Consider the following 27,950-nt stretch of genomic DNA (forward strand, 5'->3'; position numbering starts at 1 on the left):
ATTGAAAAGCGACACCAGCTAGTGATTGATTGATTGTATCTAGTTCAACATCTCTCTCAAGAATTGTTCACTCATATGGAGACGTCACCATGAAGACCGGTAAAGGGCTTCAAATTTAAGCCCCTGCTCGGCACCTACAGCCATTGAGCAGCAAAGGGTTCCACACCTACTGTACGTGACATGGGACATCCATTTTAAGGTCATCTCTGAGGACCTGTGTCATTCGCACCTGATGTCAAACATTTGGCGATGGAACTGTCACTACCTATTTTAACACTTGGGTCTGTCGTGGCCGGGATTCGAACCCCGGCCTTCTGCATTAGTCAACGACTGTCAACTTTTGGTCAAATTGGGAAACCCACACAGTATAGTACATAAGCTAAATATATTATATCAAACAAGTAATCAAACACAAATTGATATGTCATTCGATCTTTTATTAAAATACATATTAACTTTATCCTTTGAATTCTTAAAATTTTCAACTATTCTGTCTAAATCATCTAGAAATGATGCGTCTTTGTCTGACATGTTGTACATAAACTATTCACATTGAACTTAATTTTTAACAAATACATTTTTTGCCAATTTGTATTATTGGTAAAAGTTCAAGTTAAACTGGGGAAAATTGGTAATTTTTTGGGAGCAGAAAAGGCTGATATTCGGACCTAAAATCGGTCTTAAGAATCACTGACGTATGAATTAACTTTATTGCCAAGTCAAACTTAACATATAATGCATAGTGCATTGATGGCACTATTGTCAGTTTTGTGACAAAATGGTTAATTTGGTGGGCTGTTTTATATCCTGTCGATAATTTTTCACTCATTTTGAGACATCTCCAGGTGTAGGTGAATTACCACAAATTTAGACCTATGCTTAGCGCTTATGGCTGTAGCAGTGAGGATTATGTAATGTGCCAATGCTTGCTGTGACATGGGACCTCTGTTTTAAGTCATATCCAAAGACCTTTGAATCTCACTTCTAGATTCCTAGTGTTTAGCAAAGAACAATCACTACCTATGTTTACATTTAATGTTATGTTAATGTCATGGTATGAAAAGGGCTCAAACTCATGACCGATCGGTCAACCCAGCACTAACAATGACCAATAGAAATGTGACATCATGTAAAGATAAACTGCATTGACCTGGCGGACCGTATTCTTTTGGTATCTGAGTAATGAAAATGCTAATTTCCAACCCAGTAGTGATGCAAAACGTCATTTTTAGCTCACCTGAGCTGAAAGCTGAAGCGAGGTATTCGCCTGTTAATCTTGGCCAGGGAAGTACAAATTTTCATGAAAGCTTTCTGACATTGTTCAGATTCAAGTTTGTTAAAATCATAGCCCCCACTGAGGATTAAGATGGGGCTACAAAAAAAGTTTTACAGACCTATTACATATATAGGGACAATATGTTTAAAAATCTTATTCTTAAGAACCGGGCCTGAAAAGTTCATACATTTACATGAAAACTTCCTCAGATATAGTGCAGATTCAAGTTTGCAGTACAGATTCAAGTTTGTTAAAATCATGTCCCCCTCTCCCCTCAGGTGTAGGATTGGGCCACAATAGATGATTGTGGCGTCGGTTGCCTAGTGGTTAGGCTGTCAGACACTCGTGGGTTAGAGTCCTGGCCGCGGCAAGGCCGACGTTGTGTCCTTGGGGAAAAACACTTTACATGAATTTCCTCACTCCACCCAAGTGTAAAAGGGGTACCTGGCTATAGACAGTGAAAGATATTGTTAGAATGTTAGTGCTTTCTTTCTCGATCCACATTATTTAAAAAATCCTTCAGGTATTCAGCTTTTCTTTTCAAAACGTTTATCTGCTGCAATCTTGCGAGAAGATATTCCATTTTTATCAAGATCAATCACTTTGATTTTTTCAGACAAAGTTAAAACTTTCAGATTTACATTCGGCGAAACCATTGCAACAATTAATGTGTTGAAAATGACAAACAACATTAACAGAATACAAAATATTTAATTTGAACACAAATCTGTTTTATAGTCAGTGATTTTTCTACAATTTTTTTTTTACAAGGGTCCTGTGGCTTTCGAATTGGGGAAAAATTGTCGACATTTCATCGTAAATATTTTTTTAATTCATATCAAACATTATTATACCCCATCGCGAACGAAGTTCAGGGGGGTATATAGGAAGCACTCTCTGTCTGTCTGTCTGTCCGTCTGTGCAGATTCGTGTCTGGGCCATAACTTCTTTGTTCTTTGACATAGGCATACCATATTTGGCACACAGGTGGATCACCATGAGACGATGTGTCGAGGTACCTTCATGACCTCTATATGACCTTGACCTCAAGGTGAACATTAAAGGTTTTTACAATGGATTTGTGTCAGGGCCATGGCTTCTTTGTTCTTTGACATAGACATACCATATTTGACACATGAGTGTATCACCATGAGATGATGTGTCGGGTACCTTCATGACCTCTATATGACCTTGAACTTTGACCTCAGATCAAAATTGATTATAGGGTTTAGACATAGTCATACCATAAGACGTGGGTGTATCATAGGGCTGTCACGGTTCCAAAAATTTCGGGTCGGGTCGGTTCTAATTTTTAACTTCGGGTTCGGGTATTTCGGTGTGGGTCTATATAACTATTTTTAAGAAACTAATATACAGTTAAAATCAAAAACCTTTATTGTATTTTGTCACAATAATTACTCGGGGAGGTGGACTGAGGTTTAGACTCAACATCCATGGTACTAGAAACAGCATCGTCACTTCTACTCGTTTCCATCCATGCTTTCAATGTTTTTTCATTGACGATGTTGCTCCTGTGGCGTATTTTCAATGTGTCTGACATATCTTACATATACTGTCATTATTTACAGTTTTGTCGACAATGCCACCATTTAACAATTAATCAAAATACAGCCACCTTTGAGGATTTTGGCGACATAATGATTCTATTTTAAAAACCAAACCCAAACCGAAATACGGAAAAATGGAACCGAACCCGACCCGAACAACACAACTCGCGGTTTTCGGTTATTTCGGGTACTCGTTGCAGCCCTAGTGTATCACCATGAGACTATGTGTCATGTACGTTCATGACCTCTTTACGACCTTGACCTTTGATCTCAAGGTCAAAATTATAGGTTTATACCATGGATTGTGTTCGGACTATATCTTCCATTTTCTTCTACAAAGGCATACCATATTTTTACACTCAGGAAATAGTTAATTCATACCTATTAACAACACCCTTTGGGAGATTGGGGTAAGCGGGGTGTATTCTTAGTGAGCATTGCACACAGTACCTCTTGTATTATCTTTATTTTACACATCTAATTTCTTTAACCTTCTAAAATTTTCAACAATCTATTCAAATCATTCCCATGACTTTTTGTTAAGTCTTATGTATATAATTCACATCGAATATTTATTTCTTTCAAATACATTTTCCTTTCATACTTTTATTATTGGGAGAAATGCAAGCTAAAGTGGGAAAAAATTGGCAATTTTTAAGAGGGGAAAGGGTCGAAATTCGGACCCAAAATGGGCATTAAAAAAATCACTGAATAGCTTCAGTTAAACTGACCAGTATTTAATTAACCAAGCAAATACATGTGTGTTTTCAAAACAATCAGCTATCGTCACAGGTGATTAACTCATGTAAAATATCACATGATAAAAAAGCATTGTTGGACAAAGTGGCTGTCTATTACAGTGTAATTAACGTGTTGGGTGAGGAGACATTTGGACTGATTATACTAGAAATCTTGTTAGCCCGAACAATGTTTTTTCGACCCTAAGAATTTTGTGTAATTTTGAATAACTCAATACAACAGAGTATTATTGAAATCTGGAATTATTTTAATTATTGGAATTTATGAGATTGTAGGAAAAATGGTTTCTACCTTTAAACTTGAAATGTATTTGATTTTCGATTTTTTCTTTGTGCATGAAGTATTCCAAAAACACTTAACATTCATGAATTTATCACACAGAGTAATCCTTGAAATTACTAGTGTGACCAATTTTTAATGTTAAATATATATATGAAGAAAAAACTCATTAGTTTTGAAATATTTAATAAATGAATTATTGAGAATTAATTCATTTATCTTTTATATAGATTTTTTCATATCTCAACATCAAACATCAGTACTTAAATGCATGTTGATTTGTTGAATTTATGGTTAAACTTCATTAATTTAATATTATGAATTATAATTTATTGTTATGCCAAAATAAATAATATGTTTGTTTCTGGTCGCCCGACCAACCCTAAATATATCCACAGACCCTATTAATTTTTCAATTTTCTAATTTCAATATATCGATGTACGAACTATTACCCGAAATGCCAAGACATTTATTGTAAATGCATATGTATATGTAAAGGGTGTTAAGAAAGTTCCTTCCATGATTCACATCATGCCTAAACTTATTTATAAACAACTCATATACAAGTTTTTGTGTTTTTAATAACCAGACAGTCCACCTTTGTGTTTCAATACATTTTTTATTCTGTTTGGCATTGAATGAATTAAAGAAATCAAATGTTTCTGAGTTATCTCCCTCCATGTACGTTGAAGTCGGCGGCGTAATTGGCTCATTGTTGTTGGGCGCGGATCTTTGTAGGTCTCGCTGTTCAGAATACTCCAAAGATTTTCTATACGGTTTAGGTCTGGGGAATTGCCTAGCGATTCTTCTTTCGAAATAAAGTTTGGTAATTTATTTTCACACCAATTTTGTGTTAGGAGGGCAGTGTGAGGTGTCGCTCTATCTTGAACAAACGTAGCGTGTCCTGGATATTGAACCAACTTTCGTTCGTCAATCCTACCACTATTTTTCTGTCGAATCAGAGCAGGTTTTAGTTCTTTTTGAAGAATTTTCTTCACATAATAGTCAGCATTAATATTTTTGCTGGCTGGAACAATGTGAAGTTTGGACAAACCCTGAACTCCCATCGCACCCCATATCATGACTTTAGCGCTTGACTTGACACAGCTTATGTCTGGAACCTCATCTGACTGGGACCCCCATACAACATCGACCTGTCGGTTCGGAACATAAACAAATATTTTGTAGATTCATCACTAAAGATGTAGTTTTCCCAGTCTTCAGCCATCAAATGCTTGTGATCACGAGCAAATTTTAATCTCTTTTGCCTCTGTTTTTTTGTCTGTAGTTGATTTCTCGATCTTTTAAATGCCTTCCATTTTTTAACTTTTCGCAAATAATTATAAACAGTTACATGACTTACATTAAAGCCTGAGTTCTTAAGTTCCTTGCTGCATTTTCTTGTTGATTTTCCTCTTTTGAATTTTATGTTCTCCACTTTTTTCTTTACTACCCCCACTATTTTGATGGCTGAACGGATCTCGGTTGATCGGTTAGTTGTTTATTTTGCTCTCGCCTTCATCTCCACTTTGTTACCCATCGCTCACTTTTACATAGTTGCTTAGCCACATCCTTCACACTTAATCCTGCATCTAATAAAGCCAAAGCTTGAGCTCGTTCATTAATTGTATCGACACTTGTACAGGACGTCTGCTTTTTCAACGAACTCGGCATATTTATTTCATGACGTAATAAACATTATCTTTACATCACTCCATAGTAACACGAGAGAGTGCACATAGGGAAGGAAACTACCGATATAATGAAAAAAAATTCTAAAGTGTTCCCAGTAAAAACATTGTATAACAACTTTAACTATCAGATTTTCATTGATTCGAAGGCAGATATTTATTTATTTTTTTTTAAATCTTAATGTTTTTTTTTTAAAAACCTACCTACCAATCCTTTTTTTTTAAATCAGAGGCGACCTGAAACAAACATATTTTTTTTTGGCCTTACATGTATGTACTTGACTAAATTTCTATTTATCTTTCACATTTCAAGCACTGAATTTGTTTATTTTGTGAAACTTGGATTTCAGGAAAATTTTCATGCCTGACTATGGTATTTACATTTCATGTTTACATTTCCGGTATAGCGACGTGAAGAAAATAGATATAGTTTTTATGATTCTTATGATCTTAAATCTTGAAAAAGTTTGGTGCATTCTGTTGACAAATTTCGCTTGTGATTAATATTTTTCTCAGATTGAGAAAATGAAAATTAAAAAAAAAAATCCTCCCACCTGCCCCATACTTTTCGGTGACCCTGGATGATAATCTACTAAGTTAAAATAGCCTTACTGACAAACAAGTTGATGGTGCAGGGGTTTTAACAGTCTCATTTAAAATCAACACTTTGCAAATTCTACGGTTGTTATAAAAATCTAGTTTGCTAATACAACTTATCATTTGGTTAAATGCTGCCTGACGTATTTCATACTGGTTGTTAGGCCATTCTTGGCACTCTGATTTTGACTATTAATTATCCTGTTTACCTTCAGATATAGGGCTCACGGTGGGTGTGACTGGTGGACAGGGGATGTTTACTCCTAGGCACTTGATCCCACCTCTGGAATATCAAGAGTTCTGTGTTTGCCCAATCCTCTATTTTGTGTATAAGATTCATCACTGTTGGTTATCTTCACCTTTCATATAGTATAGGATATGGTTCTGTACTGAAAAGGAGTTACCGTGACTTTATTTTCTAATATTCAATTCAAATAAATTGATATATTTCCTACTGAAATAATCATATACAATAATGTTTAATAAAATGAAAGTGTAAAAAAGCTATGGTCTTGTTTATGCATATAAGTAATGGTTTGTTTCATTGTAGGAAATTTCCTTCAATATTGCGAAGCAAGAAGAACTGGATTACATTAATCGGGGGAAGAAAAGCCAGGATGTATTGTTAAAGAGGTTAACTCTGTGATAGGTGAGAGAAAAGAGAAAAGGAAAGACTGAGATAGAGAGATAAAATTTTCAAGACTACAAGGCTCAAACATGTCCTTTAGTCTTGTATTCTTTTTTAGCCGAGTTGCGTAGCAAATCTCGGCTTTTAAATTGGCGGGCGGTTGGGTGGGCGGCATCCACAATTAGCTTGTCTGGTCTCTAACTTTAATACTTTTTGTTGCATATTTGTGAGACTTACATAACATGATCACATCCAAAGAGAAAGGTTCCCATTTATTTTGAGGTCAAAAGGTCAAAGGTCAAGGTAACTTTGTCACTAAATGCCATAGATTTGAGCTTGTCCGGTTTCTAACTTTCATACTTCTTGGGGCATCTTTGTGAAACTTACATGACATGATCACATCCAAAAGAGGAAGATTCCTATTTATTTTGAGGTCAAGAGGTCAAAGATCAAGGTCACTTTGTCACTAAATGCCAGATATTTGAGCTTTTCCGGTCTCTATATGTAACTTTCATACTACTTGGTGCGTCTTTCTTTGTCAGATTTGCATATTTTGATCACATCCAAAAGAGGAAGGTTCCTATTTACTTTGAGGTCCAAAGGTCAGGTTCTCTTTTTCACTATATACTGTAAATTTGAGCTTGTCTCTAACTTTTATACATGTACTTGCTGGTGTTTGTTTATCAGACTTCAAATCCTGATGACATTCAAGATTCATGTTGCTTTTGAAATCCAAAGGCCAAAGGTCAAGGTCATTATCACACGAAATACCTATTGCGGCCATTCAAAGCTTCATACTTATAAACTATATTAAATATGTGCATGTTTTGACTTCGTGAATGCAAGCGTTCATAATTTTCCAAACTGCAACTCGGCTATCTGCATCTTTGATGCGTTTTAGCGATTATTTTTCTTTTCTTTTTTTGGTCCAACACATTTTGTGCATTAACCATAAGGGAATAAGATTTAATTAATGTGCAACATGAAACCTGATCTTCCACCACCACTTTTGAGGGACAAATGAGGCTCACTTCAGGGGTAAAACACTAATATGCACTGATTTGGCTGATTTTCCTTAGCGTCAGAGGCAAATGATAAATAGCTTACACAGATCTGTTAAAAGTTCTCATGTAAATGATGTATGCAAACTGGTTTGTATGTGGGGCAATTGCATTTGCCTCTATCAACAGTAACAATGGGATTCAAACTATTTTCAGGCCATGAGCAGAGCATACCTGACATAGAGGCATAAATCACAAATACATGATTCTATATCAATACCAATGCTTATAGTCAATATATTTTACTTGAGAATAAAAATGACACTCTCATTAGCTGTCATTTTGGTGTTTAAGATTTTTTGGGTAAAATTGTGATATTATTTCAAAGAAAGTAAAAAGACTCTTAATGAAGTAAAATTTAATTTATGTCTCCCTGTACAAAAATTGATTTCTGTGTATATTACTATAGATTCAATAGATTTTAATAGAATATTAATCTTACGGGCTACACGAAATTCGTTGCACTCTCGGACATTTCTGATAAATAATGAGTGCCTGATAAAATGTTGTACTATTCCAAACCAAATGTCCTGTACAGGTTTTTTTAGGACTGTTTTTGTTTATAGTATTTCCTATATTATACTACTTCTGTTTTTCAAAATAAACATGTTTGGATTGAAATATAGGCATGGATCAATTCCAGACAAAGTTTAATTCTTAAATCGGGAAGATAAAGGAATTTTGCACATTAGATTTTTTTTTTTGGTCTAGCTGGTAAAACTAGATTGTTTACTAGACTGAATGACCTGTTAATTAAATTAAAGATCATATGTGTGGTCCTTCTTTAGTAATGAATAATGATATGTTTAAAGATACAAAACTTTTATGCAACAATTAAATTTTCAAGTTTAGAGCTATTATTCTTTTAACATAAAAATACTAATTGAATTTAAGTTCATGTTAAAATCTATAGTTAAATTTTGTGTGTGCATTTTTTTAAAGAATAAAGCAGCCTTTTATAGATTATAATAGGACACACTGCACCATTGCAGTGATTCACAGGAAAGCAGTTGTCAGGTGAAGAGTGATGAGTCATTTCATTATAAGTAATTTCTGCAAAAGTATAACTGATTGAAATGGTTTTAGATATTTTTAAAAAAAAATCTTTACATTATTGAAATCAAAATGATATTTGCTCTTGAGCATAAATCTTACTGTAATTATGTTTGAGGACCTTTGTATGACCCAGTATGCACTAGCTGTAATCACTGTACAACTATATAAACCATCATTCAAATATGAATTTACATTTGAAATAGTGAATATTATGTATTTGAATTTTTTATTTTATTTTAGGCCATCCTAGTCACTCATATTAATGTTGCTATTTTTGTTCATTTTGTGTGTTATGTGTATTGTCCAGAATCCAAAAGTGTCAGCTGGACATAGCTAGACGTACAAGGTATAAGATAAAAGTGACAGAACTTTTATGACTGAATGTAGTACTTTGATACTGAACAAGCAACCTCTGATATTTTATTATAAATCTGACTGTCTTAAAACTCATGAATTTCAGTCATAAAACATGTGAAATCCTGGAAAGAGGAGTGGTGGTTAGTTAGAATAATTCAACTGTGTCTCGGGACAGACCCTCTGTAGGAAATTACACTTTTATTTAAGGATATAACATTCTATCCTAGGGGCAGGGCAATATCTGCCCAAAATTGACCAATTTTCAAAAATCTTCTTCTCAAGAACCACACACTTGTAAGGAAAACTAAATGCATAGTGATGTAGAGCAGGAAGTCTTCTACCAAAATTGTAAATTTCATGATCCCTAGGGTAGGGGTTCTGAACCCAGGGTGGGGCCAAACTTAGTATATAGTGTTATTGTGTAAAACACTTAAATAACATCTTCTTTAGTGCTATTGATGCTAAATTGAAAGTAAATAGATTTTTAAAAAGAACAGGTAGTCCTTTAATAAAATTGTAAATTGGATGATCCCAGAGGTAGGGATTTTGGTATCAGACTGGGGCCAAAATCGTCAGTTATTAAATGTGTAAACAATAGACATTTTTAACTTCTTCTTGATAACTATCATTCCAATTCTTTTCAAACTTAGTATGAAACATATTTGGAACAAGGGGGGGGGGGGGCATAAATTGTAAATTTTAGGACTCCAGCACTCCTGGGGCCCTAGGGGCAGGGCAATAACTGCCCAAAATTGACCAATTTTCAAAAATCTTCTTCTCAAGAACCACGCACATGTAAGGAAAACTAAATGTATATAGTGATGTAGAGCAGGAAGGCCTCTACCAAAATTGTAAATTTCATGATCCCTGGGGTATGGGTTCTGACCCCAGGGCGGGACCAAACTTGATATATAGTGTTAATGTGTAATACACTTAAATAACATCTTCTTCAGTGCTTTTGATACTAAATTGAAACTAAATGGATAGAGCAGGTAGTCTCACCAAAATTGTAAATTTGATTTTCCCCAGAGTAAGGGTTTTGACCCCAGGGTTGGACCAAACTTAGTATATATAGTATTTATGTGTAAATTTGCTGATACTGTATAAAATCTAAATGCATACTTAGGAATAGCAGAAAAGGATGTACAAAAAATGGTGAATTTCACAACCCAGGGTTATGACTTTAGGATGAGTCCAAATTAGTAATATATTTTGATGTTTTAATGTTAATACACCTATTATTTAAAGCCTTTCATCAGTATATGCACTTTTGAAGGCAGTGAAGTTTTAAGAACACATCTTGTTTTATACTGTTGCTGAATATTAGAATTTAGCTTAGATATTCAGAACAGGAAATATTTTCTAGATTTCATAGCCCATGGAAGTAGTGATACTTTTTCACTAATATTCAGGTGACCGATAAGGCCTGTGGGCCTCTTGTTTTGATCTGTAATGTTAGAAGACATGATTATGTATCTATTTTATGTAATGATTGATTTGTGTTGCTTTTGTTGTGTTGACACCAACAAAAATGTCAAGTTTAATTGAATAAATTTTAAGTGCAAATAAGTCATGTTTAGAACACTATAACTCAATAAAAAGCATTAATTGCGACCCCAGTTTTTCTTTTTAATTTTCTAATTCTCCTTCAATGTAGAAAACATAAATACACTTCCCAAAAAATTGACATTACTCCAAATCTTAGGTGCGAACCTCTTTAACAAGATTTTAAACAATATCTATTGGAAAAATAATATTGATTTGCAGAATGATATGACATATTACAACATGGATCTACTATAAAACAGGTGGAACAATGTATGACATGTTGTACAGCCTCATAAATATGTATATGCAATGATTCACCAGTGTTTTTACGAGATGGACAAAATTTGTCGAAATTCGAGCTATATACAACTGAAAGTATTACTCTGAAGATTTCCTCTTTTGAAATGTGTATTCTGCGTATGACAATTTCTTTCTTTGTATTGTAGGAAAAGGATTATTTGCTAATAAAGAATATACTGCAGGAAAATTCATTATGGAATATACAGGAGAACTAATCAACAGAAAAGAAGGGTTGAAACGTGAAAAATGTTACCCTCTCGAAAAAGGAAGTTACATATACTTCTTTCTTTTCGATAGTAAAAAACTCTGCTATGTGCAATATTTAGCAATATCAAAGTTGAATATTTATGATAAATTTTCTTAAGAAATAAATAAACAAAAAATGTTATGATCAATATCTTAATGCCTTTCCATTTCACTGTCTTTCAAAAATGTAACTGCACAGAGCTGTACTGCTGTATAATTTAAGGAATAAATATACTGGGTTGTACTGAGCCGGAGACTGAAATGAACAATTTTTCTGGATTCTGTCGTCATTGGCATTAACTGTTCACATTTTTAACCATTGAGCCAACCAGTCTTGGCACAAAATATCTTTATGGGAAGGACTTTCAAGTTCATGCCTTCAAATGAAAGTCAGGCCTCCTTCCAAGGGACCAAGATAATTATGAAATAATAATCAAAGTACTGAAAGTACTGAGAATTGCTAGGCTTGGCTTGTAATGATGCTGTATCAGGGATCAAAATTAACATAACGTTCTTGGCACACTGATTTTGACTGCGGATAACTCCGTTTACCTGATGAGGATATGGGGCTCACGGCGGGTGTGACCGGTCAACAGGGGATGCTTACTCCTCCTAGGCAGCTGATCCCACCTCTGGTGTGTCCAGGGGTCCGTGTTAACCCAACTATCTATTTTGTATTGCTTGTAGGAATTATGGGATTGATCACTGTTCGTTATCTTCACCTTGCGTATGCACGACAGTCTGTGTTTGGTTAAAAGTATGGCGGACTGACTGCCATTGTTTTAGTCAGTCCGATGGGACTAGTTAATTTTCTAAAGCATCATTTTTGAAAATATACTTATGAAATGTTATACACACATTTGGCATGTTTCGATCTGTAGATATCAGACGAATCTGATTCATAAATATAAATCCCATATTTAAGTGTTACAATATTGTCTGAGGCATATTGAGTTTAATTTCATTTTAATAACATTAACGAAATATGTTTAATTATTTCTGGAAAACTCTGTTGGACTGGTAAAATTTTCTGCGGATTGGTTGAAATTATACCCCATCAGTTCGACTGCACTGGTGACATAAAAAGTTAGCTTCAAGCCCTGTGTATGGATTGCTTTATGGATAACATACTAGTTATGATAGTGCTATTAACATATCAAAAAATGTTCAATAATTTGCTGCAATTGCTAAGTAACGGAAAGAATAAAATATTGGAAGTTTGGAACACTTTTCTAAACAATTATAAATGCATGATACACTGGTATTTAAGATATGAATTTCCTTATGAAATATTTTTCATGAAATGGAAAAATGAAAATATTTTATAGTAATCCATATTGTTCTTTGATTTAGTTTGATCCTTACTGTAAAAATGATTTATAACATAATGGGACTGTTAAATTAACGAAATGAACACATTTTGCAGTGATATACATATTATGCATTAAAAGTTTGTTGGAATAAATTTACAAACTCGTTTTTAAATGTGAAGATGCATTATTTTATTAAATGACATCTAAGAAGAAGAGTATTCAGGATTCGACACTAACGCTAGTCCGATAGTCCGAGGCTAGTAAATTTTGTCCCGGACTATCAGAATGTCATTAATAAGTAGTCCGGTGAACTACTAAAAAAAACACAACCCTGTACAATAAAATAATTGTCGATGTCTTTCTACTTTCGTTTTGTTTCCTATCGTTGTAAATACACAATGGACTAATTTTTAAACGAGCTGTCTAATCTTAACTGTGTCACTTTTGCGCTTAGAATTATAGTTATAAAATGACACAGTGATTCAAGCATACACTATACACTGAACAAAATATGGCGGTTTTTGGGGAACGTCAGTCAAATGAGAGATGTTCAGGAACTTTCTAAGAAAGCATATCAAATGTTCATGGACTTGATGTGAACTCTTAATAAAATTGAAACAGTAAAATGTTTTTTCTGGTGGTTTGATATGAGAATCAGTAAAAATAGAAGCTGAAATTGGGTATCAAATTTTTATTCATTTGTTAATGTTGATCAGCTTGGATGCCACAAACTCTACAAAGCATGGGGGATATGCAAATGATGCAGCACCAGGTGATACACAACAGAATGCTGTAATGAAATGTGTATCAAATAAAGGAAGACCCCACTTGGCATTGTTTGCGATGAGGAAAATAGCAGCAGGAGAAGAAGTCAGATATGATTATGGTGTCCCAAATCTTCCATGGCGTAGAAAGGTACTTGATTTAAAATCGTACTCAACATATAAATGAAACAATGCATTCTTGTCAAATTGTGATGCCAGCCATCATAGCAATTAAGACATGTTAATTTAAACAAGTCAGCTAGGCCAAAATAAGAATATTGTGTATTTCCCCTCGCCCGACCAAGTCTGAGAATGTCACACCGACGCAAAAGTTTTTATTTTGTTATTTTGGCAAAGTTTTTTGTATTTCCGGAAAATTTCCGGGTCGTCACGGGTACAGATCATTGGACGGTCTCTTAATACAGGTTTGAGTGTACATGTACAGTATGTCTATGTTCAGTGGTTTGTTAATGAGCAGAAAATTATGTCTCTCCTCTTTCAGGGGGAGACATATTGTTCTTGTACTCTCCGACCATCTGTTTGTCACAAAATCTTGTGAATGCTTCTCCCACTATATGGGTTATCGGATAGACTTGAAAGTGTGTACAATGCTTTATTGCAATTTACAGATGTGCATATTGTAGGGAAAGAAGGATCCAATAAATTATTTTCCTAAAAGTTATAGTAGATCTAAGAGAGTTGGAGGATGTAAAATAGTTTGTGAACACTTCTCCTCCTATATGGGTTATCGGATAGATTTGAAAATTTGTACAATGCTTCATTGCCATTTGTAGATGTGGATATTTGTGGGACGGGAGGATCCAGTTATATTCATAAAAGTTATAGTGGATCTAAAAGGGATGAAGGATGTTAAATAGCTTGTGAACACTTCTACTATGTGGCTTATCTGATAGATTTGAAACTTTGTACAATGCTTCATTGTCATTTGTAGTTGTGCATGTTTGTGGGATGGGAGGATCCAATTATTTTCGTAAAAGTTGTAGTGGATGTAAGAGGGATGGAGGATGATAAAATAGCTTCTGAACGTGTCTCCTCCTATATGGCTTATGCGATAGACTTGAAATTTTCTACAATACTTCAATGCCATTTGCAGATGTGCATATTGTAGGGACAGGAGGATCCAATTGTTTTCCTTAAAGTTATAGTGGATCTGAGGGGTGGAGGGTGTAAAATAGTTTGTGAACACTTCTCCTATGTGGCTTGTGGGAGTTCATAATGTCTATGTTCCTGCTCATGCTTTTTATACGCCCGTCTTAAGATGGGACGTATTATGGTATGGCGTTCATGTCCGTCCGTCTGTCCGTCGGTCTGTTAGCTTTTTCGTGTCCGACCTGTAACTTAAATACTACAAGGCCTAGAATCATCAAACTTTGTCTGTAGATACATCTTGGGTAGAAGGTGTGTCGCACATTAAAACCAGGTCACTGTGACTTTTCATTAAGAAGATATCCGTCTGTCCGTCCATCTGTTAGCTTTTTCGTGTCCGACCCGTAACTTAAATACTACAAGGCCTAGAATCATCAAACTTTGTCTGTAAATACATCTTGGGTAGAAGGTGTGTCGCACATTAAAACCAGGTCACTGTGACTTTTCAATAAGAAGATATTCGTCTGTCTGTCCGTCTGTTAGCTTTTTCGTGTCCGACCCGTAACTTAAATACTACAAGGCCTAGAATCATCAAACTTTGTCTGTAAATACATCTTGGGTAGAAGGTGTGTCGCACATTAAAACCAGGTCACTGTGACTTTTCATTAAGAAGATATGGCCATATATGGCAAAAACTTGTCCGGCTCATAACTAGAAAACTATTAGACCTAGAATCACCAAAATTGGTCAACTAATGCATCTTAAGTAGAAGGTATGTCGCATCCTACTTTAAGGTCACTGTGACATTTAATTAAGGTGATATCAAAAAAAATGTTTTAATGGGTACAATCTATACTGTTAACAATATGTGACGGGCGTATCATGTGCCGTGGTGGTGCACTTTATTTCTCCATACCATGCAGTACATTAAGGGGAGGAGGTTTCATTTGGAGCACTTCCAATTTGGGGAGCTGGGGAGATATTTGTTTTTTCATCAAAACAATCTCTAGTTTTTAGCTCACCTGAACTGAAAGCTCAAGTGAGCTTTTCTGATTGTCTGTGGTCCATCGTCTGTCTGTCTGTCCGTCTGTAAACTTTCTACATTTACGACTTCTTCTCCAGAACCACTGAGCCAATTTCATCCAAACTTGGCCAAACACATCCTTACGTGAAGGGCTTTCAAGTTTGTTCAAATGAAGGGCCATGCTCCTTTCAAAGGGGAGATAATCACAAAAATGCAAAAATAGGTTGGAGTCATTTAAAAATCTTTTTTTCAAAAACCACTGGGCCAGAAAAGCTGAAATTTACATGAAGCTTCCTGACATAGTGCAGATTTAAGTATGTTAAAACCATGACCCCTGAGGGTATGATGGGGCCACAATAGTGGATCAAAGTTTTGCATACAAATATATTGGGAAAAATCTTTTAAAATCTTCTTTTCAAAAACCACTGAACCAGAAAAGCTGATATTTACATGAAAGCTTCCTGACATAGTGCAGATTCAAGTTTTTTTTCTTCAAATCATGGCCCCTGGGGGTTGGATGGGGCCACAATAGGGGATCAAAGTGTTGCATACAAATATATTGGAAAAATCTTTAAAAATCTTCTCAAAAACCACTGAGCCAGAAAAGCTGATATTTACATGAAAGCTTTCTGACAGTGCAGATTCAAATTTGTTCAAATCATGCCCCCCCCCCACCCCCGGGGGGGGGGGTATGATGGGGCCACAAGGGGGGATCAAAGTTTTGCATACAAATATAGGAAAATCTTTAAGATTATTCTTCTCAAGAACCATTGAGCCAGAAGAATTGATATTTACATGAAAGCTTTCTGACACAGTGCTGATTTGTTTATTCAAATCATGTCCCCCAGGGTTAGGTTGGGGCCACAATAGGGGATCAAAGTTTTACATAGAAATATATAGGAAAAATCTTTTAAAATCTTCTTCTCAAGAACCAATGAGCTAGAAGAGCTGAACATTATATGAAAGCTTCCTGACATAGTGCAGATTCAAGTTTGTTAAAAGTATGGCCCCCAGGGGTAGGTTGGGTTCACAATAGGGGATCAAAGTTTTACTTACAAATATATAGGGGAAAATCTTTAAAAATCTTCTCAAGAGCCATTGGGCCAAAGAAGTTGACATTTACATGAAAGCTTTCTGACATATTGCAGATTCCAGTTTATAAAAATCATTACCTCTAGGGGTAGGTTGGGGCACAATAGGGACTAAGGTTTTACATGCAAATATATATGGAAATTAAGTCTTCAGATACGGGCCAAGGTGATTCAGATGAGCGATGTGGCCCATGGGCCTCTTGTTTCTAGATTTCGTAGCCCTTGGGATTAGTGATACTTTTAATACTCTGGTGACCTATAGGGCCTGTGGGCCTCTTGTAAATTGTTATTTTTTTGTATTCATTAATTGATATTTCATTGCACAGACTGATGATGTATTAAAATGTGAAGCTGAAGGGCAGCACCACGAAAATACATTGGTAAGGAAAACTAGCACCATTTTAATTGTTTTCAGTAGGTTTGGGTATTGCCAGCAAAAACGATTTTGTGATGGGTTGCAATATTTTTAATTTAAAGATTGCAATATATTGCCCTTTTCAAATTCCATTTATGTAACAGGATTTTTTAAAGTAAGTATTGGATAAAATCTTATTGAGTACTTGGTCAGTAAACCCCCCCCCCCCCAAAAAAAACCCCCAAAAACCCACCAAAAATAAAAAAAAAATGTTAAAAATAAACACAGCAAAATTATCTTTTACATCTTCGTATTTGGTGTCCATATTTAAAGAGGATATATAAAAACACAAACATCTAATTCTGGAATAATGCCAGTCTTCACGAACTTGTTGGCCAGTAGGGCCAGTGAACTGTTTAAATTTACTGGCCTGTAGTGAAATTTTCTGGCCCCCAAATTTTCATAGGACATGTTTGGGTCTTTATAACTGATTTTAAAAATCTAATATGCAGTTAAAATCCAAAACCTTTATTGTATTTTGTTACAATAATTACTCGGGGACATGGAATGTGGTTTAGACTCGACATCCATTGTGCTAGAAACAGCATTGTCACTTCTCCTCGTTTCCATTCCATGCTTTCAATTTTTTGTCATTGAAGATGTTGATCTTGTGGCGTATTTTCAATGCGTTTGACATATCTTATGTACTGTCATTGTTTACAGTTTTGTCCAAAATGTCATCATTTGACAATTGATCAAAATACAGCCATCTTGAGGATTTTAACGACATTTCATTTAAACGGATTTCTAATAATGATTCTGGTTTAAAAACCAGTCTGAGACCTGAACCGAAATACGGAAAAATGGAACCGAACCCAACCTGAACAATATATAACCCCCGGTTTTCGGTTATTTTGGGTACCTGTTGCAGTCCTATTCTGATTACATTTTGTATTGTTTCACATTGTACAATTAATACATAAACATTGTATATAACATTCATCCTAGTATTTAATAGGGATGGATGTTGCCAGAAATATTATGTTGTGAAATATTTTGATATGGTGGCATATTGCAATATGTTGGATACAAAATTCTCTCTCTATAATTTTTGCTTCATGTAATGTGTAGCTCAATTAAACAATTCAGAATCATTAACCACATTACTTCATTTGTCTTCCATTTTGATTAACAAAAATACTAAATCACAAATTGTTTATGTGTCTCATGCAAAGTTTTGTGCCCCAAACATAAATTGTTTTACTGTTTCTCATAATTTTTTAAGATGTGCTGTTTTCATTGAAATACATCATTTTTATTCTTAGTTTTTTTAGGTCACCTGGGTCACTCGGGTGACTAATCGTTATTGGTCTTCGTCCGTCATGTATTGTACTTTATCAATTGAATATTTTGAACTTCTTAATACATGTAATTACCCTTCTAAATCCATTTTATTCAAGCACTTTTAATAAATATTGGAATCACACCAACTGTTGGTAATTCGAGTTGCTCAGTGCATCATTTTTGTTCTTGCAGTTAAAAAAGTGCTCAGTTTTGCTGAAAAGAGTATCAGAAAAAGTCCTGAACAAAATTAGAAAAGGTATGTTAACATTTTTAGACAATAATTGGTTGAATACTGTAAAGGTGAATAGTTTGAGAAGGAGATTCATGAAATTGATGAATAGCTTTGAATCATAACCAAAGATTTATTTTTATTGCAATTCATGTGTGTCTGTTGTCATGCGTCATCAGTTGTGCTCTAGCAATTGGAACATTTCTAACTTTTTGATAACTACCATTCCATTTCTTTTCAAATTTGGCATGAAGCATCTTGGGGACAAGTGCGGCATAAATTGTAAATTTCAGGACTTCTGCACCCCTATAGCGCTAGCCTTAGGGACGGCAAAAACTGCCAAAAATTGACAAATTTTTAAAGGTGCATGTTCTCTACAACTGCATATCTTTAAGAAAAACTAAATGCATAATGATATAGAACAGAAAGTTATTTACCTAATTTGTAAATTTCATGATCCCTGGGGTAGATGTTCTGACTCTAGGGCAGGGTGAAACTTGGTTATATAGTGTATATGTGCAAAACATGTAAATGATATTTGCTTTAATGCTATTGATACTAAATGGATGTTTAAAAGGAATTTAACCGGTGATCCTAGGAGTAAGGATTTAGTTCCAGCGTGGAACCAAAATCATTATAGTGATTATTGTCTTTATCATTTGAAGGACTTCTTTAAGTTTACTGATACAGTAACCCCAGGGTTTTGGCTTTAGGATGGGTCCAAATTATGGTTTAATGATAATACATATATCATATTAGGAGAATCCTTTCATCAGTGTATGCACTTTTGAGGTCATTGAAGTTTTAAGAACACATCTTGTTTTATGTTGTTGCTGAATATTAGAATTTAGCTTAGATATTCAAAACAAGAATTTTTTTCTAGATTTTTAGCCCTTGGGACTAGTCAGACTTTTCACTAGTAATGAGGTGACTGATAAGGCCTGTGGGCCTCTTGTCTTTAATGTTATTAATACTAAATTGAAACTAAATTTAGAATGAGCAGAAAGCCTTTTACCAACATTGTGAATTTCATAATTCCATGGGTAGGGGTTTTAATATCAGGGTGGGCCAAAATGGTCAGGGATTAAATGTGTTAAGAATTAAACATTTTTAACTTCTTCCTGAGAAATATTGGGCCAAAATGAAATATATGTGTGTTTCATATTTCACTTCCCCCAAAATTAGGTAAGGTATGTTGGCTAAACATTTTATTTTATTTAACCATTTTAGTTTAATCTTGGTTTTTGATACACTTTGAATACATGTCTATATACATTATAATTACCGTTCAAACATTTTGAAGATCAATTGTAGTGAAAATGATTCTTAGAGAAACTCAAACATGAAAAGAAAAAAAATTCCAGTTTGAAAATTGTAGATTTCTATTTTATTTATATTGTCGTCAATACAATCTTTAGGGTTGGAAGCAAAAAAGTAGGTAGGGTTGGGAAACTTACTCCAATTCTTTTCAAATTTGGTATGAAGCATCTTCTGATAAGGGGGACAAATTTTAAATTTCAGGACTCCTGCACCCCTTAGCCTTAGAGTTAGGGCAAAAGCAGCCAAAAAGTGACAAATTTTAAAGATTATTCTATACAACCGCATATCTTTAAGAAAAACTAAATGCATAGTGATGTAGAGCAGGAAGGCCTCTAACAAAATTGTAAATTTCATGTTCCCCGAGTAGGGTTTTGTACTCCAGGCCAGGCCCAAACTTGGTATTTATAATATATGTGTATAGTATATGTATAAAACATTTGAATTCATCTTCTTTAATGCTATTGGTACTAAATTGAAACTTAATAGATATTTAGGAGTAGGTAGTCCTTTATCAAAATTAAAAATTCCCATAGGGGTAAAGCCCCTTTCACACATTCATGGATGAGATGCTGGATCATCCAGGATCGTCAATCCGTAATGGTCCACGACAATCTGCCATTACCCTGTACACACCATATATGCATTCGGCATCATCCGGGACCATCCGTCATGGTCAAGCCAAACCAGAAAAAAAATTAAACATATGTTTAATTTTTCCCCGGATCGTCCCGGAAGAAAAGCATGCGTATTGATCCGTTTAGGTTCCGTACACATCCTTGTATCAACCGAGGGGTCCATGTATCCACCAAAGTATCTGTGTAAAGCCTGGGGTACTCCTTGTACGAAACATTTCTGCTGTAGAACACGGATGTCTACGGACTGTCCATGGATTGTTCCCTGAAACTACACATACAGTCACGATGTGAACACGGCAAAGGTACACATAATAGACAGTTGACACGGACACCACTGGTGTCAACACGGTGTGTTCCTGAAGCTGCCGGATTGATTACGTTCTGTACATGGATGTACACGGTGGGGCTATGGTTGATCCTGGCAGTGGACAGATGATGTCTCCAGCAGTTATTCTATTTTCACCCTCGCTACAAGACGTTTGACTATAAAATACATTCTGACTACTGCAGCCACCATGCCACCTAAAAGAAGGACAATCGAGAAGGGCAAGGTTGCCATAAAAAAGTGAATGAGATGTATTGCCAGCCCTATCATGAACGGCTGATTCAGATGTCCCCAGAGCTAATCCACCTGAACTAAATCATTCAAATAGCCAACCAGAGACACAATACATCATACAGGGACCCTCAGCACAAGACGTTCTTCATGAGGCTGCACCCAGTGATGCAGTAGTTGCTGATGTAGAAGAGAAAGCTAGAGATACACAGATGAAGAGGAAAGAAGAGACAACCTTTAAACCTGGCAGAGGAACAGGAGGAAGACGTGGTAGATTGGTACAGGGAACACGAGATCCTGTACAACAAGAGTATAAAGATATACAAGCAAATACTTTTTTGTTTGAGAACAGTGTTCGAGCTGTGGCGAATTTTTTTCCAAAATGGCGAAAAAAAAAAATTAAAGTGGCGAAAATCCCTCTTTGCAATAGTTTGTATTTTAAAATTTGTCATGTGTTTTCCTTTGTCAGCGACACAGTATCACCTGTTTGTTTATGCAGTCAAAATCTGTTTACTCAGTCAACGCGTGCGACCGGAAATATCGCGTCGCTCCAGTCCACACAGAGCTGGTCATGAAGGCCAGATAATAGCCTCAGGTAATCTATGGCTGCAAAAAAGTCGGTGATTATATAATAAAGTACATCGGACAGCTGTGTACCCTGCTGTGGTCAATTGTTTAACATTTAAAATCTTATTCATTATCGTGTTATCAGCTCCACATTAATGTCAATTCTTAACCACAGAACTGACCGGTATTATTGTGTATAATGTATATACATTAATTGTTTGTTTTTGCAGCCAAGCTCGTTGATTGCAATATCTTAATTTTGATGTGTTTGATTTTAGTTCGAATATTTCATTAACAATGCGGTCGGTCACCATTGATATGGATGTAGCAATTTTGATAATTTTCTTTGAAGTTCGGTGGGCAACAGCATAAAGATGCTAAGGCCAAAAATATAAATTGATTTGTTTGATGTACTCCGACCGACCCGTGAAAATCGCACCATCCCAATCATTTTTTCAGTACTTTTATTTTTTTTTTATTTAGTTTCCAGGGAAATAGACATTGTTTCATTTTAAAGGTTTATATTCTCTAAGAAACTTTTTTGATGAATGTGTTATAGCAATAATTATTAAATCTGTCTTGTCCAATGTTTAATGAAAACATCAATAAATTTCTAAGTCTGCGTTTTTATGACAATAATCAATTTTTTCGATACTGCAAAAAAAAAAATACCTACCTACCTACCCACCTTGAAAAATGTGGGTCGGAATACATGAAACAAAAATATTTTTAATGATGGCCTAATCTCATAAGACTATGCACCCCGTTCTATTTTGATCCTAAACTTGTAGCTTCTGACCCCAGTCAGTCTAAAATTAAAGAAAAATATCTATGTTTGGCTTTACAGTCAACCCCACCGGCTCAAACATCTGATTCTGTCCAAATTGCAAAATCTACCATACCAAAACGGAAATTTAATAGGGAATGGTTGAGACGACTCTAAATTGGGCTTGATGTTTTGTGACATCTGCATTTCGGGCAATGTAGACAATGTTTTCACTGAGGGGTGTAGCATCATGAAGTTTATATTTATATGATTTATTACCTGATTTTTGATTTCCACAATAAAATTTAATTATCAAACAAATCAACTTCTTATTATTTCAAAAAGAAGTGTTTAGGTATGATAGCTGGATATGATTAAGTAATGTAACTGATTCCAAATGCTAAAATCAGTGTAATGAATAAAATAATATGATAGAAATAATTGTATAGCATGAGATTATCTGCGCCGCGCCGCACCCCGCAAAAGTGGCGAAGGGGAATTTTGGTCCAGTGGGAGCACTGTTTGAGAAGACATCAGACATAGTAGGGTTCTTGAGCCTAAGGATATTGTGCAACACGCAACTAGCAAGTATTATGGTGCTTACTCTATCCGGACTTTGAGGCATTGTTGTTAAAAAGGCACCTGAATCTGGAAGCCAGAAGTGCAAATGTATTTCAATCACCCGTTGAGTTCTTAGTAGTCTGTAATTGAAAACTCGCTCTTCCACTGACATATTTCTGTGAAGCATAGGTTTCATCATCCGGGGTTTAAAGCAAACGCATCATCCCAACGACAAAACACGGCATGAGGCAGGGGAGCTGGTTCTGGTAGTCCAATAGTTCCATTTCCAAAAGCTTCCTTTAATTCTGTCTCACTAAAGACTCCAGCATCTGAGCCTGCACCGCTAGCACCAATATCAACATAGAAATACTTATAATCAGCATCAACTAAAGCCAGGAAAATGATGAAATGAAACCCCTTATAGTTGTAGTAGAGTGACCCTGCTCTCATTGTACATCTAATTGCAATGTGCTTCCCATCAATTGCTCCTATATAATGGGGAAAGTTCCACCGCTGCGGTGGCCGAAAGGTTAGAGCGTTCTCCCCGCATGCGGAAGGCCGGGGTTCGAATCCCGGCAGCGACAAACCTATGTCGTTAAAACAGGTAGTGACAGTTCCATCGTCAAACACTCGGCATCAGGTGTGAATGCCACAGGTCCTCGGAGATGACCATAAAAACGGATGTCCCATGTCACAGTAGGTGGGGCACGCTAAAGAACCCTCACTTCTCAATGACCGTAAGCGCCGAGCATAGGCCTAAATGTGAAGCCCTTCACCGGTCTTAGTGATGTCTCCATATGAGTGAAAAATTCTCAAGCGAGACGTGAAGCAAGAATCAATCAATCAATCCATCTGATGTTAAATCCTTGAACCACTTCTGCGAAGCTTCAGTCATTACTTTTAATTAGTTCAGTCATTACTTGTTCATACTGTCCATAGAGTGGTCTTCTGAGAAGCCAAAGTTTAACCCATATACACCTCTTCTTTCTTCTCCATATTTTAGTCGTTTGTCTTCCCAAATTATAACTTCATGCTGAACAAATTAAAGCATGTAATTTAGATCTTGTGACATAAGAAAAATTAAAAGTGCATTTGACTCCGTACGACCTTGTACAGACCTTGATGTGTGCTACTACACCTCCAAAATGTTTCGTTCTGTGCAAACCGTTCACCGTTCCTTGCAAACCGTTCAGCGTTTCGCGCAGACCGTTCACCGTTCCGTGCTAATCGTTTTGTGCAAGAATCGTTCCATGCTTGATCAAGCCGCGCCCATAGAAACGTGCAGATCATTCAAACCATGCCCTTAGAAACGTGTAGACTGTGCAAGTCATGTAGGGGAGGTAAACATTGTTGGAAATTATTTCAAAATGTCTCTTAAGTCGGGGTTTCAAAAGTGAAAATCAGCAAATAATCGAGAGAAAAAACTGTAAATAATTGTTTATTATAAAATCACGAGACAGAGAAAAATCCGATACCATTTTATCACCCTTGGTAGTTTCTAGCAAGTCCAGAAACATGTAGATATCAGCCTGCGGTAGTTTTTGTTAAATAACGGAATAATTTATTTGTCTTGTTACATTTATATGATCAAGTTTCTCTTTTTAGATAAAAGATATTCAAAATTGTTTATCGGAACTGTCTGCTTAATGCAAAAATGTATAACTTGTTTATTCCACGCAAATTTCAAGACATCGTCTTATCGAAGGTGACAGGTTATTATTGATTGGCTAATACGATGTCTGAATACCTCCTCCCCCTACCCCCCCCCCCCCCGAAGTTAAAAAAATATTCATTTACTTTTTATCCAATGTGTTCATAAGTTATTAAAAATTAACGGCTAATGGCAAAAATCAGAAATCCTATAAAAATAATTAACAACTTTAAGGCTTAATAAAACATTAACGGCTAGTGGCAAAAATATTTCATCTAATGACAAAAAGTGCTACATGTCAGAGCTCTTCAAATCTGTATTAATATTTATCATGGGGGGTGAGGTTAAGAAGTTATCCCGTGAAAACCTCACCCAGCCGGAACTACTTTCGTGTTTATGCATCAGACATCCTATCAAAATAATTAACGACTTTAAGGCTTAATAAAAAATTAACGGCTAATGGCAAAACTATTTCTTCTAATGGCAAAGAGTGCTACATGTCAGAGCTCTTCAAATCTGTATTAATATGTATCATGGGGGGTGAGGTTAAGAAGTTATCCCGTGAAAACCTCACCCAGACGGAACTACTTTCGTGTTTATGCATCAGAAATCCTATAAAAATAATTAAGGACTTTAAGGCTTAATAAAAAATTAATGGCTAATGGCAAAAATCAGAAATCCTATAAAAATCATTAACGACTTTAAGGCTTAATAAAAGAATTAACGGCTAATGGTAAAAATATTTCTTCTAGTGACAAAAAGTGCTACATGTCAGAGCTCTTCAAATGTGTATTAATATTTATCATGGGGGTTGAGGTTAAAAAGTTATCCCGTGAAAACATCACCCAGACGGAAATATTTTCGTGTTTATGCATCAGAAATCCTATAATAATAATTAACAACGTTAAGGCTTAATAAAAAATTAACGGCTAATGGCAAAAATATTTCTTCTAATGGCAAAAAGTGCTACATGTCAGAGCTCTTCAAATCTGTATTAATATTTATCATGGGGGTGAGGTGGAGAAGTTATCCCGTGAAAACCTCATCCAGCCGGAACTACTTTCGTGTTTATGCATCAGAAATTCTATAAAAATAATTAACGACTTTAAGAATTAATAAAAAATAAACGGCTAATGGAAAAAATCAGAAATCCTATAAAAATAATTAACGACTTTAAGGCTTAATAAAAAATTAACGGCTAATGGCAAAAATATTTCTTCTAATGACAAAAAGTGCTACATGTCAGAGCTCTTCAAATCTGTATTAATATTTATAATGGGGGGTGAGGTTAATAAGTTATCCCGTGAAAACCTCACCCAGCCAGAAATACTTTCGGGTTTATGCATCAGAAATCCTATAAAAATAAAAAACGACTTGAAGACTTATTAAAAAATTTACGGCTAATGGCAAAAATATTTCTTCTAATGGCAAAAAGTGCTACATGTCAAAGCTCTTCAAATCTGTATTACTATTTATCATGAGGGGTGAGGTTAAGAAGTTATCCCGTGAAAACCTCACCCAGACGGAACTACTTTCGTGTTTATGCATCAGAAATCCTATTAAAAAAATCAACGACTTTAAGGCTTAATAAAAAATGAACGGCTAATGGCAAAAATCAGAAATCCTATAAAAATAATTAACGATTTTAAGGCTTAATAAAAAATTAACGGCTAATGGCAAAAATATTTCTTCTAATGACAAAAAGTCCTACATGTCAGAGCTCTTCAAATCTGTATTAATATTTATCATGGGGGTGAGGTTAAGAAGTTAACCCGTGAAAACCTCACCCAGCCGGAACTACTTTCGTGTTTATGCATCAGAAATCCTATAAAAATAATTAACGACTTTAAGGCTTATTAAAAAATTAACGGCTAATGGCAAAAATATTTCTTCTAATGACAAAAAGTGCTACATGTCAGAGCTCTTCAAATCTGTATTAATATTTATCATGGGGGTGAGGTTAAGAAGTTAACCCGTGAAAACCTCACCCAGCCGGAACTACTTTCGTGTTTATGCATCAGAAATCCTATAAAAATAATTAACGACTTTAAGGCTTATTAAAAAATTAACGGCTAATGGCAAAAATATTTCTTCTAATGGCAAAAAGTGCTACATGTCAAAGCTCTTCAAATCTGTATTAATATTTATCATGGGTTTGAGGTTAAGAAGTTATCCCGTGAAAACCTCACCCAGACGGAACTGCTTTCGTGTTTATGCATCAGAAATCCTATAAAAAAAATCAACGACTTTAAGGCTTAATAAAAAATGAACGGCTAATGGCAAAAATCAGAAATCCTATAAAAATAATTAACGATTTTAAGGCTTAATAAAAAATTAACGGCTAATGGCAAAAATATTTCTTCTAATGACAAAAAGTGCTACATGTCAGAGCTCTTCCAATCTGTATTAATATCTATCATGGGGGTGAGGTTAAGAAGTTAATCCGTGAAAACCTCACCCAGCCGGAACTACTTTCGTGTTTATGCATCAGAAATCCTATAAAAATAATTAACAACTTTAAGGCTTAATAAAAAATTAACGGCTAATGGCAAAAATCAGAAATCTTATGAAAATAATTAACGATTTTAAGACTTAATAAAAAATTAACGACTAAGGCAAAAATATTTCTTCTAATGACAAAGAGTGCTACATGTCAGAGCTCTTCAAATCTGTATTAATATTTATCATTTGGGGTGAGGTTAAGAAGTTATCACGTGAAAACCTACCCAGCCGGAACTACTTTCGTGTTTATGCATCAGAAATCCTATAAAAATAATTAACGACTTTAAGGCTTAATAAAAAATTAACGGCTAATGGCAAAAATTAACGGCTAATGGCAAAAATTGCTACATGTCAGAGCTCTTCAAATCTGTATTAATATTTATCATGGGGGGTGAGGTTAAGAAGTTATCCCGTGAAAACTTCACCCAGACGGAACTACTTTCGTGTTTATGCATCAGAAATTCTATAAAAATAATTAACGACTTTAAGAATTAATAAAAAATAAACGGCTAATGGAAAAAATCAGAAATCCTATAAAAATAATTAACGACTTTAAGGCTTAATAAAAAATTAATGGCTAATGGAAAAAAATCAGAAATCCTATAAAAATAATAACGACTTTAAGGCTTAATAAAAAATTAACAGCTAATGGCAAAATATTTCTTCTAATTGCAAAAAGTGCTACCTGTCAGAGCTCTTCAAATCTGTATTAATATTTCTCATGGGGGGTGAGGTTAAGAAGTTATCCCGTGAAAACCTCACCCAGCCGGAACTACTTTGATGTCTATGCATCAGAAA

General features: G+C 35.1%; 1 protein-coding gene across 1 annotated transcript in view; it reads left to right on the plus strand.

Annotated features, from left to right (window-relative positions):
- LOC130049293 (leucine-rich repeat-containing protein 70-like) overlaps positions 1-27,950 on the plus strand; it is a 1,034,056-nt gene that overhangs the window by 580,641 nt on the left and 425,465 nt on the right. The gene's annotated exons all lie outside the window — the stretch shown is intronic.

Source organism: Ostrea edulis, chromosome 8, assembly GCF_947568905.1.
Source record: "Ostrea edulis chromosome 8, xbOstEdul1.1, whole genome shotgun sequence".
Lineage (NCBI taxonomy): Eukaryota > Metazoa > Mollusca > Bivalvia > Ostreida > Ostreidae > Ostrea > Ostrea edulis.